The following is a 17,464-nucleotide window of genomic DNA, read 5'->3' as shown; positions in this document are numbered from 1 at the left end:
AGAAATCTTGAAGTACAAAATGCCAAAGTGCCACAATAAAAAGTTCACTTCATGAGAGAGGGAAAAAATCTTAAAGAGAGGAGAAGGGGAAAAAAATTAGGGAATCATGTTTAATGGAGCCCGTAAAGACTTGGATATAAGCTACATAGATGTACAGCAAAATCTCAAATGTGCCCTGACTGCACACTGCTATTAAATACCTGAAGTTCCGAGTACTGTTGTCAAGAATTAGCATTTTGTACATCATAAATTTTGTAAGGATTGAAATACATACAGCTTTTAGCTCTAAATGCAAGCTTCAGCTTATGTGGATAACCTCTTTTTCAGTTTTCTAGAGGATCTTGTTTTTATGAGGTTTTTTATCAGTGTAACATTACCTGGTAATGCACCCTACTGTCTGAGAGCAATTGCCAGAACACAATCCAAATATCCCTTTACCAATTACAAGGATTTATTGGGACCAAACCCTCATTGAACTGTTTTTCAGTTATAACTGCATAATCAAGTCCCTAATGTGATGTCATTACACCAGTATAAGATCAAAACATCCCAAAAGCTGAGATTTACCAGTTCCTTCTCATGGAGTTTAATAGGAACACCATCATTCCATTAGGGGCTTTTGAGTCCCTTCATAGTACTGCACGATGGACCTTGCAGACGGGCTGTTGTATTCATTAGATGTACTTACTGCCATAACATGGGATATAAATAGTCTGAAATAAAGAGAACACAAGCAGTCCAGGAAAAGGAAGTGTATATGTATATTTAAGTGGGGGAGGAGGCAGATAATAAAAATAGGCAAAAAGAAAGCAGAAGTATGCTACAACTTCTTCAACACCAGCTCTGATGTGGTCAAAGTGATCTCAGTCCATGAAGCTCATTTTTCATTTGTCTCTACTATAAAGTAGCTTATATCAACTGCACAGATATGATGTTAAAAGGATCTGCATGGTAACTGAAATATTATATGTTCTTCAAGTAATAGTATACATATTCTACTGTTGGTGGCTCTTCTCGTCAGCAGTGTCCTTTGGGGTAGTGCATCTATTCCTCACGTCCGTATGTGGCCAGTTGAGGGCATAAAGGGTGGAGCAGTCTGGACAGCACCCCCATTCCTTCTCACTGCCTATGGTTACAAGTTAGAGAATGTCACTTCTCTGAGTCTTCTTGCAGCAGTGTGTGTGTATAAATAGATTTAGTATAAATAGTTAGTGATAGCATTTCCATTTATTTTATCATCAAGGTAGGGAACACTTTTTAATTTTTTCTTTTGAGTTACACTTGGACTGGTCTAGCCATAATTATGTACAATAAATCAGTAGGCTTCAAACATTGCCCATCTTCTGAGGCGGTAATGCTTTTAAATGAGGGCCACACATGATGTTTATTCTGCCTCAGGGAGTTTCACATCCATAACTGATGTAACATTTTGCAGATTGTTTTCAAAGTGGACTCTATGAGCTGAGTCATGAGTCTTGTCTGGGGGCTTTCCTCCTCAACTCAGCCCCTCACTTCCCAACTTCAGAGGTCACTAAAATCAGAGATCTTCAAAGTCCAGCCCCTGTAGCTTCATCATCCCTATTTGCTGACTTACCTGGCAAGGAAACACCTCCAGTTAAGCCGAAGGACAAATCTCACAGGGAGCATAAAGAAAAACTGCATAGATGTCCTACTCTTGGTCCTACTGTTAGTTCTCACAAAACTTCCTGGTCTTCTGACACTGAGTGCATCAAAACTTTGAAAGAGTTCCCTGAGCTGGTACTGGTCAAGTTGAATCAGACTTGCCTGGGATTTCTCCTTTAGCCATACTGACTTCATCCGTACCAAGGTCTTCTGAATGAGCCTTGGGAACACCATGCCTTCTGTACTAGTACCTAAGTCACTTTTGAAAATAGGATTTTGACTTCCAAATCACCTCAGTAGCACAAACCTCAGGAAGTTCTTATGGCAGGGGTGCATAGAAATATACACCCTGGAGACTGAGAGGAGCATGCCAAACCTTTATGTTTAGGGATGTGATGATTGAAGTTAGACATACCATTCTGAATTTGAACTTCTTGGTGTAAACATCAAGCTCTCTGGGATCTAGAATAGGCTGAAGTCCCCCTTTTTTCTTTGGAATGAGAGAGTACCTCAAATAGAACCCGCTCCCTCTCAGATGTTGCAGTACCACCTCCATTGTACTAAGTGTTAAAAGAGACTGTGCCTCTTGGTCTAACGTGCTCTTCTGAGACAAGGCCCTGAATAGGGATGGGGAAGGAGAGGGGGATATGGAGAGGAGATCAGTCAGTGTCAGATGCATTTCTCTCCCATGGACTCTCTCATGGACTGTGTTTGTGCATTTGCCCCTATTCTCCTTCTTTCAAAGTAAATAATAATGATCAAGCAAGAAAGAGCCAAGCTAATCTTAATACTCCATAGTCAAGGCATATAAGATATGTGGACCTTCAGAGCCTTTCAATACAACTACCAATAACATTACCTGTCTCCAGAGCTGCTTTTTCAGGACTTCAGAATGTCTGTTCACTCTATCTAACAGCATGGATACTCAGTAGCTGACTCTTGCAGAAAGCCTATTCAACTGTGGTGCAAGGCATACTCACAGTGAAAAGTTTCAGAGTAACAGCCGTGTTAGTCTGTATTCGCAAAAAGAAAAGGAGTACTTGTGGCACCTTAGAGACTAACCAATTTATTTGAGCATGAGCTTTCGTGAGCTACAGCTCACTTCATCGGATGCATACCGTGGAAACTGCAGCAGACTTTATATATACACAGAGAATATGAAACAATAGTGGGGTGGGAGGAGGTATTGTTTCATATTCTCTGTGTATATATAAAGTCTGCTGCAGTTTCCACGGTATGCATCCGATGAAGTGAGCTGTAGCTCACGAAAGCTCATGCTCAAATAAATTGGTTAGTCTCTAAGGTGCCACAAGTACTCCTTTTCTTTTCACAGTGAAAAGACTCTACCAGATCCGCTTACCAATCAAAGTGGAAGAGATTTTCCATTAGGTCTCATCAGCAACATACAGCTCCATTACAACTACAGATCCAAAATATTTTGGACTACCTGTTGCACTTTAAGTAATCTGCTCTATATCTTAGTTTATTATTTGTGCATTTAGCTTCTGTATCTGTCCTATCTATTCAAGGATCTTCAACCTTTCCTCACCTGATGGTGAAAAAATATCTAAAGTTTTCCCTGATTAAAGAGTCAACCACAACATGAGATTTAAATCTCATGCTATCAAAGCTGGTGGATGCTCCATTTGACCATACAGTTATGTAGCCTTTTCCATATCTTTCTATGAGATTCAAACACGTTTCAGGTGGTTCTTCGAACGATTTGTAACACATGGATCCAAGACCTAAGGACTTAAGACCTCTGGCTAATTCAAAGTATATGGACCCAAAAAAGAGGTAATTGGATTCGAGCACATCAGCTGAACTGCATACTATCCAGTTACAGCGCATATTCATCCAGACCCGCATCACATACAGGATCCAGCTACATCCCAGTGTTCTTCAGCTAAGAGACTAAGATGGGACACTGATTGGAAGAGATCTCCAGAGTCCATATTTTCACCACTTAAGACTCCAGTTGCTCTCTGAGAGGCCATATCACTACTCTTCATATTTCAGATCCCTACTGTGGTTATCTCTCCTATTGTTTCAGTATCTGATCCAGGATCAGATCTGCAAACATGTTGAGCTTCATCTGACACTTGTATTTAAGACTCAACCTCTTCCTCTGAAACAGAATTTTGCTCCTCAAACAAACACTGCTGGATAGCCTATGTATCAAACGAATGATAAGATTAGGGTAATTATGCCACTCGGGATGCCCTGGCCATATTGGCCAACCCCTACATACCAATACCACTCAAGAAAATTGATTCTCTCATTCTGAAACAACTTCCGCATGAATCTATGGATCCAAGTTGTCCAAAAATGAGATGCCCAATCCAACAGGTAGGGAACATTCCCCTACCTTAGTGCAAGACACACACTCTGAAGATTACCAGGAAAGAGAGACCTCCTAAGTCATGGTTAATCTCCTTTCATGAGCTAGTGAATGGGATGGCATACTGTATTAATTTAGATGGACCATGTGGAATCATAGTATTAACATAACCCAGTCATTGTCCAACATTATATAATGTTTAAACGAGATTCGAGGTTTGCTATTCGGAGACCTCAGCCTGCTTAATATCTAGAGCCCTGTGCGGATACAAAATTTGTATCTGCATCCGATCCACAAAAATAATCTGCAGATATCTGCATTCAGTAGATTTGCAGGGCTCTATTAATATCATGGCAAAGACACCATTAAAAATCCTTTTAGCCTTTTATTAAAGAAAAGAGGGGAAAACAGTTCTAGCATTTGAAATGTAAAGCATTAAATAAAGCTTTCATTTTAACAACATCCTTTGTTCCCTTTCCTTTTAGCTGGAGAGAGCTTTTAGAAGGAATTCCCCTTCCCTCTGTCTGCCAGTTTCTTAGGGTATGGCTATACTTGTAGATGTAGAGCGCTTTGAGTTAAACCAGCCTTTGTAGAACGCAGTAGGGAAAGTGCTGCAATCTGTCCACACTGACAGCTGGAAGCGCACTGGCGTGGCCACATTACCAGCTCTTGCAACAGCCACAGAGAGCAGTGAATTGTGTTAACTATCCCAGCATGCAAGTGGCTGCAACGTGCTTTTCAAATCGGGGGGGTGGGGGTGGAGTGTGACAGGGAGTGTGTTGTGTGTATGTGGGGGGAGAGTGGGTTTTTGGGGGGCTGAGAGCATGTCAGCATGCTGTCTTGTAAGTTCAGACAGCAGCAGACCCCTCCTTGCCCCCCAGCCCCTCTCTCTCTCTCTCTCTCTCTCTCACACACACACACACACAGCATTCCACACTAATGGTTGCTGAGCAGATAAGCAGCCGGCTGTCAGAAACAGAGCTTTCAAAGGGCATTTCCACATTCCTAGGCGAGTTCAAAACAATGAGAAGAGTGGCCACTTGACTTAAGGGGATTATGGGATGTTTTTGGAGGCTGATCAGAGCGCAGTAATGCAACACCTCATTCACACGGACGCCCCGGTGTTTCAGCCACTACGCAACAAGCGTTAATCTTCTCGCCGAGGTGGAGCACCAGCAGCTCTGTAGCCGTGGAGTCAGAGCACTCTAGGTGCCTTGCAGTGTGGACGGGGAGTGAGCTAGGGTTCCCGGGGCTGCTTTATTGCGCTGTATCTCACAAGTGTAGCCAAACCCTTAGATGGTATCAAAGATGGTACTAACTGTCCTTTTGGGGAAAAGAGAAGTTAGTTAAGATGGGCTGGAGCTGTCTTTGTTACTGGTGGTGTTAAAGTCCAATCCCATTTCATCTCAGATGGTGTTTGGGATTCAGCTGGAGCCAGTAGAGGTGGTGATGTCCCTTTGGTCCCCCTCCCTACCCTGGTCTGGTTAGGACATCTCTCAGGATCAGGATAATGAGAACCCAGGGTCCCAGGAGATGGTGGGGACGGCAGCCATGACAATGAGGCTTGCTCCAAAAGCCAATTTTTCTCCCCAAAGCCTCCTCCTTTAAGAATCCAGAAAGGGAACAGTGGGTGGAATAGTCCATCCCCTTGCTATTTTGTCCATCAGTTAGGCCTAGTTTCTGACGCACCAATTTTGGTTCATTGATTCTAGTTCCACGCTTTTCTTGTTTACCAAGTATGATCTTAACACAGTCCTTGAATTATATCAGTAGGCCTTTTTTGTTTAGACTAATTCAATCTTTCTGTCTCCCTTTCATACCATGTCCCATGAACATTTGTTGTGGGTTATTGTGACATCTTATAAACTTAGTTCAACTGTAAGAAAGGAACGTAACAGTTAAGATAAGGTTGTAGCCCAAATTATCACAACAGGCATCAACTTTAAAATTACCATCAGTAGCTATGGAAGAAGCCAGGCATCCAGTTTTTGACATTTCAGTTCTATTGCAAAGAGTAAAGTCTCTTTGTGTATGTTACAAGGTGTTTGAGCAGCAAAATCTCTGCCCCCAAATCATCTTCACGTCAACTGGTTTGAAAAAAGACTGACATTGTATCAGATTCTATGTGAAAATTTTCCTGCTTTCATGTATGCCCTCAGCCTGACTCTCTTGTTTATCACCAGATCCAATACAAAATGCCCCTGTTTCTCTTCAGTCAGTCAATCACTGACTGATGCATTCCTCCTCAGTTAGGAAATGGGTCTAATGTATGCATTTCCCGCATTCCCTCTGATCCTAAAAGTCCTAAACAAAATGATAGGATTCATCCAGGGTAATTTCTAGTTCGTCCTGCATAGAATCATAGAATATCAAGGTTGGAAGGGACCTCAGGAGGTCATCTAGTCCAACCCGCTGCTCAAAGCAGGACCAATCCCCAATTAAATCATCCCAGCCAGGGCTGTGTCAAGCCTGACCTTAAAAACTTCTAAGGAAGGAGATTCTACCACCTCCCTAGGTAACGCATTCCAGTGTTTCACCACCCTCCTGATGAAAAAGTTTTTCCTAATATCCAACCTAAACCTCCCCCACTGCAACTTGAGACCATTACTCCTTGTCCTGTCCTCTTCTACCACTGAGAATAGTCTAGAACCATCCTCTCTGGAACCCCCTCTCAGGTAGTTGAAAGCAGCTATCAAATCCCCCCTCATTCTTCTCTTCTGCAGACAAAACAATCCCAGTTCCCTCAGCCTCTCCTCATAAGTCATGTGTTCCAGACCCCTAATCATTTTTGTTGCCCTTCGCTGGACTCTCTCCAATTTATCCACATCCTTCTTGTAGTGTGGGGCCCAAAACTGGACACAGTACTCCAGATGAGGCCTCACCAATGTCAAATAGAGGGGGATGATCACGTCCCTCGATCTGCTCGCTATGCCCCTACTTATACATTGGCCTTCTTGGCAACAAGGGCACACTGCTGACTCATATCCAGCTTCTCGTCCACTGTCACCCCTAGGTCCTTTTCCGCAGAACTGCTGCCTAGCCATTCGGTCCCTAGTCTGTAGCTGTGCATTGGGTTCTTCTGTCCTAAGTGCAGGACCCTGCACTTATCCTTGTTGAACCTCATCAGATTTCTTTTGGCCCAATCCTCCAATTTGTCTAGGTCCCTCTGAATCCTATCCCTGCCCTCCAGCGTATCTACCACTCCTCCTAGTTTAGTATCATCTGCAAATTTGCTGAGAGTGCAATCCACACCATCCTCCAGATCATTTATGAAGATATTGAACAAAACTGGCCCCAGGACCGACCCCTGGGGCACTCCACTTGACACCGGCTGCCAACTAGACACGGAGCCATTGATCACTACCCGTTGAGCCCGACAATCTAGCCAACTTTCTACCCACCTTATAGTGCATTCATCCAGCCCATACTTCTTTAACTTGCTGACAAGAATACTGTGGGAGACTGTGTCAAAAGCTTTGCTAAAGTCAAGAAACAATACATCCACTGCTTTCCCTTCATCCACAGAACCAGTAATCTCATCATAGAAGGTGATTAGATTAGTCAGGCATGACCTTAGAATCATAGAATCATAGAATATCAGGGTTGGAAGGGACCTCAGTAGGTCATCTAGTCCAACCCCCTGCTCAAAAGCAGGACCCATCCCCAATTAAATCATCCCAGCCAGGGCTTTGTCAAGCCTGACCTTAAAAACTTCTAAGGAAGGAGATTCCACCACCTCCCTAGGCAACGCATTCCAGTGTTTCACCACTCTCCCAGTGAAAAAGTTTTTCCTAATATCCAACCTATTCACCTTCCCTTGGTGAATCCATGCTGACTGTTCCTGATCACTTTCCTCTCATGTAAGTGCTTCAGGATTGATTCTTTGAGGACCTGCTCCATGATTTTTCCGGGGACTGGCCAAGGCAATAGTGGTACATTGAGTTATTCCATGTATCCAACAACAAATACAAAATGCTCTTGTTAACAATGGAGTCATTGTTCCAGCAGGAGGGGAATGTCTTTCACCCAGATTCACAATCATTACATTTGATAGCTTGGGTGATGGGCCTTTGACAAACCTAGAAAAATCACACTCTGCTCAGGTGCAGCAAGTTCTGATTAGGAACATAGAAAACTATCTATTATAAAAAATTACAATTCAAAATGGAAAAGATTTGTTCTGTGTGTGGCTGATATGAATGTTGACCCAGTTTCAGCTTGTAGGTAACTCATTTTTGAATATTTGTTATGCTTAAAAGCAATGGAATTATCTTTTTTCTTCATGAAGGTCCACTTAGCAGCAACAGCAGAGTTCCATACTCAAATTAATGGAAAAACCAGTTTTTCACATATGCTGACAAAAAAAACTTTTTAAAAGGCTTTTTTACCCCCTATCTGCTAATATGGGACCCTGCGACTCCATGGAATTTGAACTTAATTTTAACGCAACTTAGTCTCCCACATTTGAACTTCTAGTGAGCTGTTCTTTGTTTCATCTTTCTATAAAGACTGCTTTTATAATTGCAGTCACTTCCACCAAAAGAATTAGTGAGCTTCATACCTTGATGGCAGATCTCCACCATATATTACTTTTATAAGGACAGGGTTGTCCTTAAACTGCATTCTAAATTTCTTCTATAGTGATTTCCTAGTTTCATGTAAATAAAAGTATTAATTTACTGGTTTTCTTTCCAAAATCTGAAACACACAAAAGAGAATCTAGGTTATGTTCCTTAGATTTAAAGAGAGCACACTCATATTATCTGAACTAAAAACTTCAGATCCTCACCTGCATACAAGATAAACAGCCTGACCTTTAAAGTTTCCTAAGTTATTTCCGCACAGTCCCTGCCTCGATAGGTTAGACAGTGTACTGAAGAGTGCTATAGAGGAGCTTCGTGTCCTCTTAGAGACTGTTTCACAAAAGCGGTTGCTGTAGCCGTAGCATACTCTAAACATGTATCTCTTGTTGAAATATGCAAAGCTGCTACATGGACTTTGAGTCACACTTTTGTGAAACATGATGTATTAGATCTGGCAACCAGGTCTGATGCAATTTGGCAGATTGGTGCTCCAGTCATTGTTCAATGAGAACTCCATCTTCATCTAACTGTACTGCTTACCCAACTATCCCAAGTGGGAATATGCAGAGGGACACTCAAAGAAAAAATGAAGGTTACTTACTTGTAACTGGAATTATTTGAGAAGGACTCTGCATAAACACACTTCTTCAGAGTCCTAATTTTGGTATTACTCGATATTCCGCTTTAGTGAGGGAAGGAACTTAAGTGGCAACAGGCACCATGCCTCCTTCATCACACCTTCTGAACACACTCAAACACATACGGTGAGGGTGGGAGGGGCTCATGATCACTCCAACAGGCATTGCTATCAGAAGGTTGCACCAGTCGGTACATCCCAAGAGTGTGAACATGCAGACTCCATCTCAAAGAACTTCAGGTACAAGTAAGTAACCTTCATTCTTTGGCATGTATCTGTATACATATTCCATGACTCACCCTCCATTCCTGTTAGTTTGAGGACTCCAAAGTATGTTCTCTTGATGTCACAAGGGAACTGGAGTATGATTGGTGTGGCTCCATGCTTTACACCAGGGGTGGGCAAACTTTTTGGCCCGAGGGCCACATCGGGGTTGCAGAACGGTATGAAGGGCCGGGTAGGGAAGGCTGTACCCCCTAAACAGCCTGGTCCCCGCCCCCTATCCACCCCCTCCCACTGCCTGCCCTCTGACTGCCCCCCTCCCAGGACCCCCCACCCCTACCCACCCCTCAGGACCCCATCCCCTATCTAAGCCCCCCTGCTCCTTGTCCCCTGACTGCCCCCCTCCCCGAACCTCCACCCCATCCGACTGTCCCCTGACTGCCCCTGGGACTTCCTGCTCCCCCCTCCCCCGCCCCCTTACCAGGCCGCTCAGAGCGGCAGGACAGGCTTGCTGGAAAGCCTGGGAGGTGGGTGGGCACAAGCCGCGCAGCCTGAGCGGTGGTGTGGCTGCAGGGGAGGGCGGACAGCGGGGGAGGGGCCAGGGGCGAGCCTCCCTGGCTGGGAACTCAGGGGCTGGGCAGGACGGTCCCACGGGCCGTAGTTTGCTCACCTCTGCTTTACACCCTTGGCTGGACACCTGAGAACATGAAGAGTGCATGTGCCATCCCAATGGATGCTGCTGCATAGAAAAGTTTCTGTCTTGAGAACACTGGAAGGCCACCCAACCAACTGTGGAATATGTATACAGAGTACACAGCTTAAACGTCAATTATTGTATGGTCATTCCTAAGATCTCAGGAGTCCTGACCAACTTTAAGGGTGCGGGTGAAAGAAATGTAAAAGAAAATTTACAATAGAAAAGAAAAAAAATTTCTGTTGGCCTCTAGAGTTATTTTATTTACCAGTTGCTATAGTCTGCCTGTACTTTATCTAGAAATAGCCATACCAGTTCTAATAGAATTTAAAAAGTCTGGGCTCCAAAATAAACCTTGCAATCCATATATATTCCAGGGCTATATTTTTCAATTCTTTTTTTATCCACCATAAACACCGTATAATGGCAAAGGAAAAGAGGATTTTAATCCAGATAAAATAAGATTTTTTAAACCCTGAAAACGGCACTTAGATTTATGGGCCAACTTTAACATCTAGCCAAAAGCTGCACATTCACATATGCAGTATGGGGTGTTGCCTGACTTTGAGGAACATAGCACACCAAGTTACAGAGATCCCTCATAATCTAATGAGAAAATAACTTGGGTTCATGTTTTCAAAATGTGTTCATCAACTGATATTTCCATACTATTTACTTTTGCCCTTAAATCAAAACTTTCTGATCCCACCCCTTCCCATTGCAGTCATATTAGGCTGAATCTTATATCTTTTTATTAAAACTGAATTCTTACCAAGCAGGTACAATAAATGTGAAAGATCAGATCTATCCTTTTGATGATGTGCGTGTTGGGTCATGGTTTCATACCATCTGCCTAGAGGGCTAAGAGCAACTTCATACTACATTATTAAATCCGTCAGAAACTCAGGTAGGGTTATTTGTAGCTATAGTGGGGTATCTGACTGATAGCATGGTTGTCTTAATCAAATTAACTGAAGTGCAAAAATAACTTACTATTAAAACTTTTAAAGATACCTGTTGGGTTGTTCTGTCAAAGTTACCTTTCCTCTTTATTCCCTTGGTAGTTTAAGTTGCCATTTTCTTTCTCTCGAGCATTCTCTAACTCATATATAAAAATTGTTCCACTGAGGATTTACAGCTGTGTCCCACATTAACCAGCAGGGCATGTTGGTGCACAAAACTCTTCTTTGCCTCAGACTAAGAGTGAACCTAACCCTTCTGTCTCCCTCTGGTAGTGAGTGGCCTTTATTCTTGGAACTGTGAGGATCACACGGCTCAGCCCACCCTTACCATGAAAGTCCTGTTGCTCACATTCTGTTTCCCCAAGAGAACCCCATGGCTCAGACCTAGTCTATTTTCTTTTATAAAAAGCAAACTAACTTTTAGTGCTTTACTACCAGCGTTTTGACTGCCAAAGGGGCACCATATGCAACCCATAACTGTATAATTGGTCAATACCTAGCACCAACTTTAATCTTTTGTGTTATTTTGGACAGTTTTTAAAAATCAGTTATATCACTAAGTGAACCCTATCATTTCTATGCTTTATTAATTAAACCATTATCTGAGTATAAAACTGTTTTTTCCCCCGGCAAATGTGTGTAGTTACCTATCATAGGTTCATCTGTCTCCAGAGAAATGGGTTAGAATTTGCATTCTGTTATAGGTTTCAGAGGAACAGCCGTGTTAGTCTGTATTCGCAAAAAGAAAAGGAGTACTTGTGGCACCTTAGAGACTAACCAATTTATTTGAGCATGAGCTTTCGTGAGCTACAGCTCACTTCATCAGATGTTTACCGTGGAAACTGCAGCAGACTTTATATACACACAGAAATCATGAAATAGTTTTCTTCTGCCCTGAAAGAGAGAAATCCCTTCATTTTGTAGCTGGAATGTGTAAGTATTACCATGATGTGGGGAAGAGACTTAACAAATCATTTCTATGATGATCACTTAGCAATCTACCTCTCTACTCCTGAACAGTCTCCCTCCTTCTATCTAAAGGTATGTTTTAGACAGCCTCACTGACCTCTCATCGAGGATGGTTTTTCAGCAATTTAAATTTCACAGGGCAAAACTATGCTCTGGGGTTTTCCACTGAATCCTTCCCCACTTTCTGTCACAAAGTACCACCACTATCAAGTTATCATCACAGATGAGTGCAGCCATACCAGTCCAGAAGTAGGTTGCTATTGCTATCTGGAAGCTGGCTACTCCAGACTACTATAGGCCCATGGCTAACAAGTTGAGGTTGGCAAGTCAACTGTCAGTGCTGTGGTTGTGTGATATTTGAGGCTATTAATCCTGCAGTTTACCCATGCATGGTGGGCATAACTAATGTGCCTGAAATAATAGTTAGGTTTCAGAGAATGGGCTTCCCAAGCTGGACTAGACACATTGCAGTTCCTGGGCTCATTCATAGCCATCCACCCCGAGTTTTCTAATGGCTGCCCTGCCAGCAGGATGTAGTAGTGGTGAGGGTCGACTCTGGTTATTGGTGATGGTGCTGAAGCCATTGTTGGAGTTGGTGGTAGGAGGCTGTGACTGGAGCTGATGGTGGAGGGTTGCATCCCTATGGCTATCAAGGTGATCCATCACCCTAACAGTCTGGTCAAAGAAACTGGCCACCATTCTTTCCTCTCGCTTCCTCTCCAGTTCCTCCTCCTTTGCTTTTCTGGAACTTCAGGAGGCTGCCCTAATCTCCCCTTGTCTTGTAGCAGGTCATCTCAGACCCTCTCCCTTTTCTCGGGCTTGTTGAAGCTCCTATCCCCAGGTGTCATAAATGGTGCAGCTGAGGTGGAAGAGCCTGCCAATAAAATTAAATAGCATATTTTTCCCCCTGAGGATGGAGGAGTAAAAAATTCCTCCATTTCACATTGTGCATCAAGACAAGAACACAGTTTGATACATTTATCAACCTGGTATGTTTTTAATTGTCTCTCTCCAGGCTGGTCTATTCCAAAGCTCCTTCCAACAACATACCCAGACCAAAAAATTACCATGGTAAGAATTTCAGATTGAATTCATTTAAAAAAAATGGTGGGGGTGGGGTGGGGGGAGATGTTAGGGAAGTCAGATCAGGAACCTGTTACCAGTATTGGTTTCAACATTTAGTTCAGTCCAGCAAAGCCCTGAAGGACATTATTGTTCTGGACATCCCAGTATGTAAGAAGGACCAAATTTTCCAGGCTATAGCTGGCATTCCATCAGTCTGTGCAAAGGAGATTTTTGTCTAATTTCTCCTGCATGAAAAATTCTCAAGCATCACCAGCCGAAAATGGGAGAAAATGTGTGGGGAACATTTAAGAGGATGATGAACTAAGATTCAGACGCTTGCTAACAGCAGAACTCAGTTCCGCTAACCTGGACAGGGTGCTGTGAATGGACAGCCAAGAGGTCCTCAAGGGACTCTTCCACTTAATACAGCTACTGGGATTTATAATCCATACTGTCTGGGACAGTGCTTTAATGGTAGTAAGACTATAATTCTAAGTCTTTCTACCAGTGTAGCAGAATTACAAGCACAATGGTATATACCGAGAGATGCACTCATGCTTGCTAAGTCTCATTTTTTGAAAAATAAGTGCAAAGATAGTAAAACTAAATCACTAGTTGCATGTTCAATTCCCCCCCACACACACACTTCAAATTAATCTCTGATTACACCTGGTGGGGAAGGAAGGGGGGAGGAGAAGTCAAGGTAAAGTAGTGGCTTTCACCCTCAATTGAAACTAAATGCATGCCATTGCATGTAATATCATCCATAACAATTTTATTGGTTATAACCCAGAAATCTCTCCCACTTACACTACATTTTCCCCCATGATAATTAAGAGGGTGGGTACCACTTAGTCAGCTGCATATCCAGTTCCTTCTTCTGTGCTGCTCCCTCAGTACGTTGTTTCCCAGGTCCATACCCAAACAAGTCCTTCAAAAATTCATCCACAATGCTCACTAGCCCATCAGGTTGTAAGACCTGATCCTTGGCTTCCAGCACTACTGTCTGGTTCTGGGATTCCCCCCATCCCTTTTGTCATGGACTCCTCCAGTGCCCTCTTCCTCCAATCTAATGTCAGTTGCTGCTTAGAAGAATGTTAGGACTGCTTGGGGCATTAGCAATCACCCAGTTGAACTCCTCATAAAGAGGGTAGGTAGGAAGAGCTGACAGGTCTTCTGTTGCCATCCTTAGCCTTGTGTGAAGAGTGTCTTTAAGTGTGTGATGTGCTTCCTGCAGAGTTGTTATCAATCTCTACCAGCTTCTTTGAGGTTGACTAATTCTAGCAACAGATTTTGGGTGCTTCTCCCAAAATCATGCTCTTTGCTGTACTCACACCACATCAGGCCAGCTGGCAGCATGCTGGATGGTGGGCATTTTGTAATGCTGTTAGACAGAGCTGGACTGAGTTGTGAAGAAAATGCAGTCGGCTCCATAGAAATGAAGTTACATTGACTGAGGGTACAGCAACTGGCAGGTAGCTTCTGGTGCAGAGGGGCAAGGTGGAAGTCAGTAAATAGAAGGGCAAGAACAAGTGCGCCAGGAATTGTAGGATGGCACTGGAGGACTATTGCAACACATGCTTTAGCTGTCTCCATGCAGTAAAAGAGGCGAGGTATTTTGAGCTTTGAGTGATGTTTCCCGGGGTACCCAGGCTTGTGAGGCACCACACTACCACTTGCCCTTAGCATGAGGAAGCCTTGTCTGTCCCTTCCATGGGTCAGCTCCCCAACTCCACTGGCCATGGGCAGCACAAGTGCTCCTCTCTAGGCTTTGCTGTTACTCTACTGGTTAGTGATCGGCATGCTCCAAGCCTCTCCCTGAACTGTCCAGCCCCATGTCCACTGGACACAGTATTCATAGATTTGCTGCTTCCAGAGAGATGGTATATACCCCTGCTTATCAGCTTCACCTCAGATCACAGCTCTGCTTAACCTGCAGCACTTTGAAATGTTTATAGTGAAACTTATTTAACAAAGCACAGAGACTCAAGTAATACCAATAGAAGTATTGGAAACAAATGGTTACCAGGGCTGTCAAGAGATTAAAAAAAATTAATTGTGCAATCAATAATAGAATACCATTTATTTAAATATTTTTGGATGTTTTCTACATTTTCAAATATATTGATTTCAATTACAACACAATACAAGGTGTACAGTGCTCATTTAATATTTATTTTTGATTACAAGTATTTGCACTGTATGAAAACAAGAAATATTATTTTGCAATTCACCTGATACAAGTACTGTAATGCAATCTCTCTCATGAGTTAAACTTACAAATGTAGAATTATGTACAAAATAAACTGCATTCAAAAATAAAACAATGTAAAATTTTAGAGCCTGCAAGTTCTCTCAGTCCTACTTCTTGTTCAGCCAATCGCTCAGACAAACAAGTTTGTTTACATTTGCTGGAGATAATGCTGCCCACTTCTTGTTTACAGTGTCACTGAAAGTGAGAGCAGGCATTCTCATGGCACTGTTGTGGACCTTTCTTGCAACGCTGCCTACATCCTTTCTGTTGTGCTGGGCCCAAAACGGGACGCAATACTCCAAATGTGGCCTCACCAGTGCTGAATAGAGAGAAATAATCTCTTCTCTCGATCTGCTGGCAATGCTCCCACTTTTGTAGACAGCGTTGCAAGGTATTTACGTGCCAGATGTGTTCAAGATTCATGTGTCCCTTGATGCTTCAACCACCATTCCAGGGCACATGCATCCATGCTGATGATGGGTTCTACTCAATAACAATCCAAAGCAGTGTGGACCGACGCATGTTCATTTTCATTATCTGAGTCAGATACCACCAGCAGAAGGTTGGTTTTCTTTTTTGGTGTTCGGGTTCTGTAGTTTCCGCATTGGAGTGTTGCTCTTTTAAGGCTTCTGAAAGCATGCTCCACCCCCATCCCGATCAAATTTTGGAAGGCACTTGAGATTCTTAAATCTTGGGTTGAGTGCTGTAGCTTTCTTTAGAAATTTCACATTGGTACCACCTTTGCATTTTGTCAAATCTGTAGTGAAAGTGTTCTTAAAATGAACCACATGTGCTGGGTCATCCTCTGAGCCTACTATAACATGAAATATATGGCAGAATGCTGGTAAAACAGAGCAGGGGACATACAATTGTCCCCCAAGGAGTTCAGTCACAAATTTAATTAATGCCTTTTTTTTTTAATGAGCATCATCAGCATGGAAGCATGTCCTCTGGAATGGTGGCTGAAGCAAAAAGGGGCAAACGAATATTTAGCATATCTAGCACATAAATACCTTGCAATGCCGGCTAAAAAAGTGGGAGCGTTGCCAGCAGATCGAGAGAAGTGATTATTTCCCTCTATTCAGCACTGGTGAGGCCACATTTGGAGTATTGCATCCCATTTTGCGCCCAGCACAACAGAAAGGATGTGGACAAATTGGAGAGTCCAGTGGAGGGACTTTCTAAACTACTACATGCTACAAGGGGCCACAGCAATGGTTCCCTCACCCCACCTAGCAATATTGTTAACCTATCCAACTATACTCTCAGCCCAGCAGAAGCAGCTGTTCTATCTCGGGGCCTCTCCTTCTGCCCCTCCACCCCCACGAACATGATACAGTTCTGTGGTGACCTAGAATCCTATTTTCGACGTCTCCGTCTCAAGGAATATTTCCAAAATACCTCTGAACAACATACTAATCCACAGAGGTCTCCCTGCCAACACTACAGAAAGAGGGATTCTAGATGGACTCCTCCTGAAGGTCGAAACAGCAGACTGGACTTCTACATAGAGTGCTTCCGCCGACGTGCACGGGCTGAAATTGTGGAAAAGCAGCATCACTTGCCCCATAACCTCAGCCATGCGGAACGCAATGCCATCCACAGCCTCAGAAACAACTCTGACATCATAATCAAAAAGGCTGACAAAGGAGGTGCTGTTGTCATCATGAATAGGTCGGAATATGAACAAGAGGCTGCTCGGCAGCTCTCCAACACGAGTTTCTACAAGCCATTACCCTATGATCCCACTGAGAGTTACCAAAAGCAACTACAGCATTTGCTCAAGAAACTTCCTGAAAAAGCACAAGATCAAATCCGCACAGACACACCCCTGGAACCCCGACCTGGGATATTCTATCTACTACCCAAGATCCATAAACCTGGAAATCCTGGGCGCCCCATCATCTCAGGCATTGGCACCCTGACAGCAGGATTGTCTGGCTATGTAGACTCCCTCCTCAGGCCCTACGCTACCAGCACTCCCAGCTACCTTCGAGACACCACTGACTTCCTGAGGAAACTTCAATCCATCGGTGATCTTCCTGATAACACCATCCTGGCTACTATGGATGTAGAAGCCCTCTACACCAACATTCCACACAAAGATGGACTAC

The sequence above is a fragment of the Lepidochelys kempii genome, chromosome 15 (genome assembly GCF_965140265.1).
Source record: "Lepidochelys kempii isolate rLepKem1 chromosome 15, rLepKem1.hap2, whole genome shotgun sequence".
Taxonomy (NCBI): domain Eukaryota; kingdom Metazoa; phylum Chordata; order Testudines; family Cheloniidae; genus Lepidochelys; species Lepidochelys kempii.
This window is presented reverse-complemented; position numbering follows the sequence as displayed.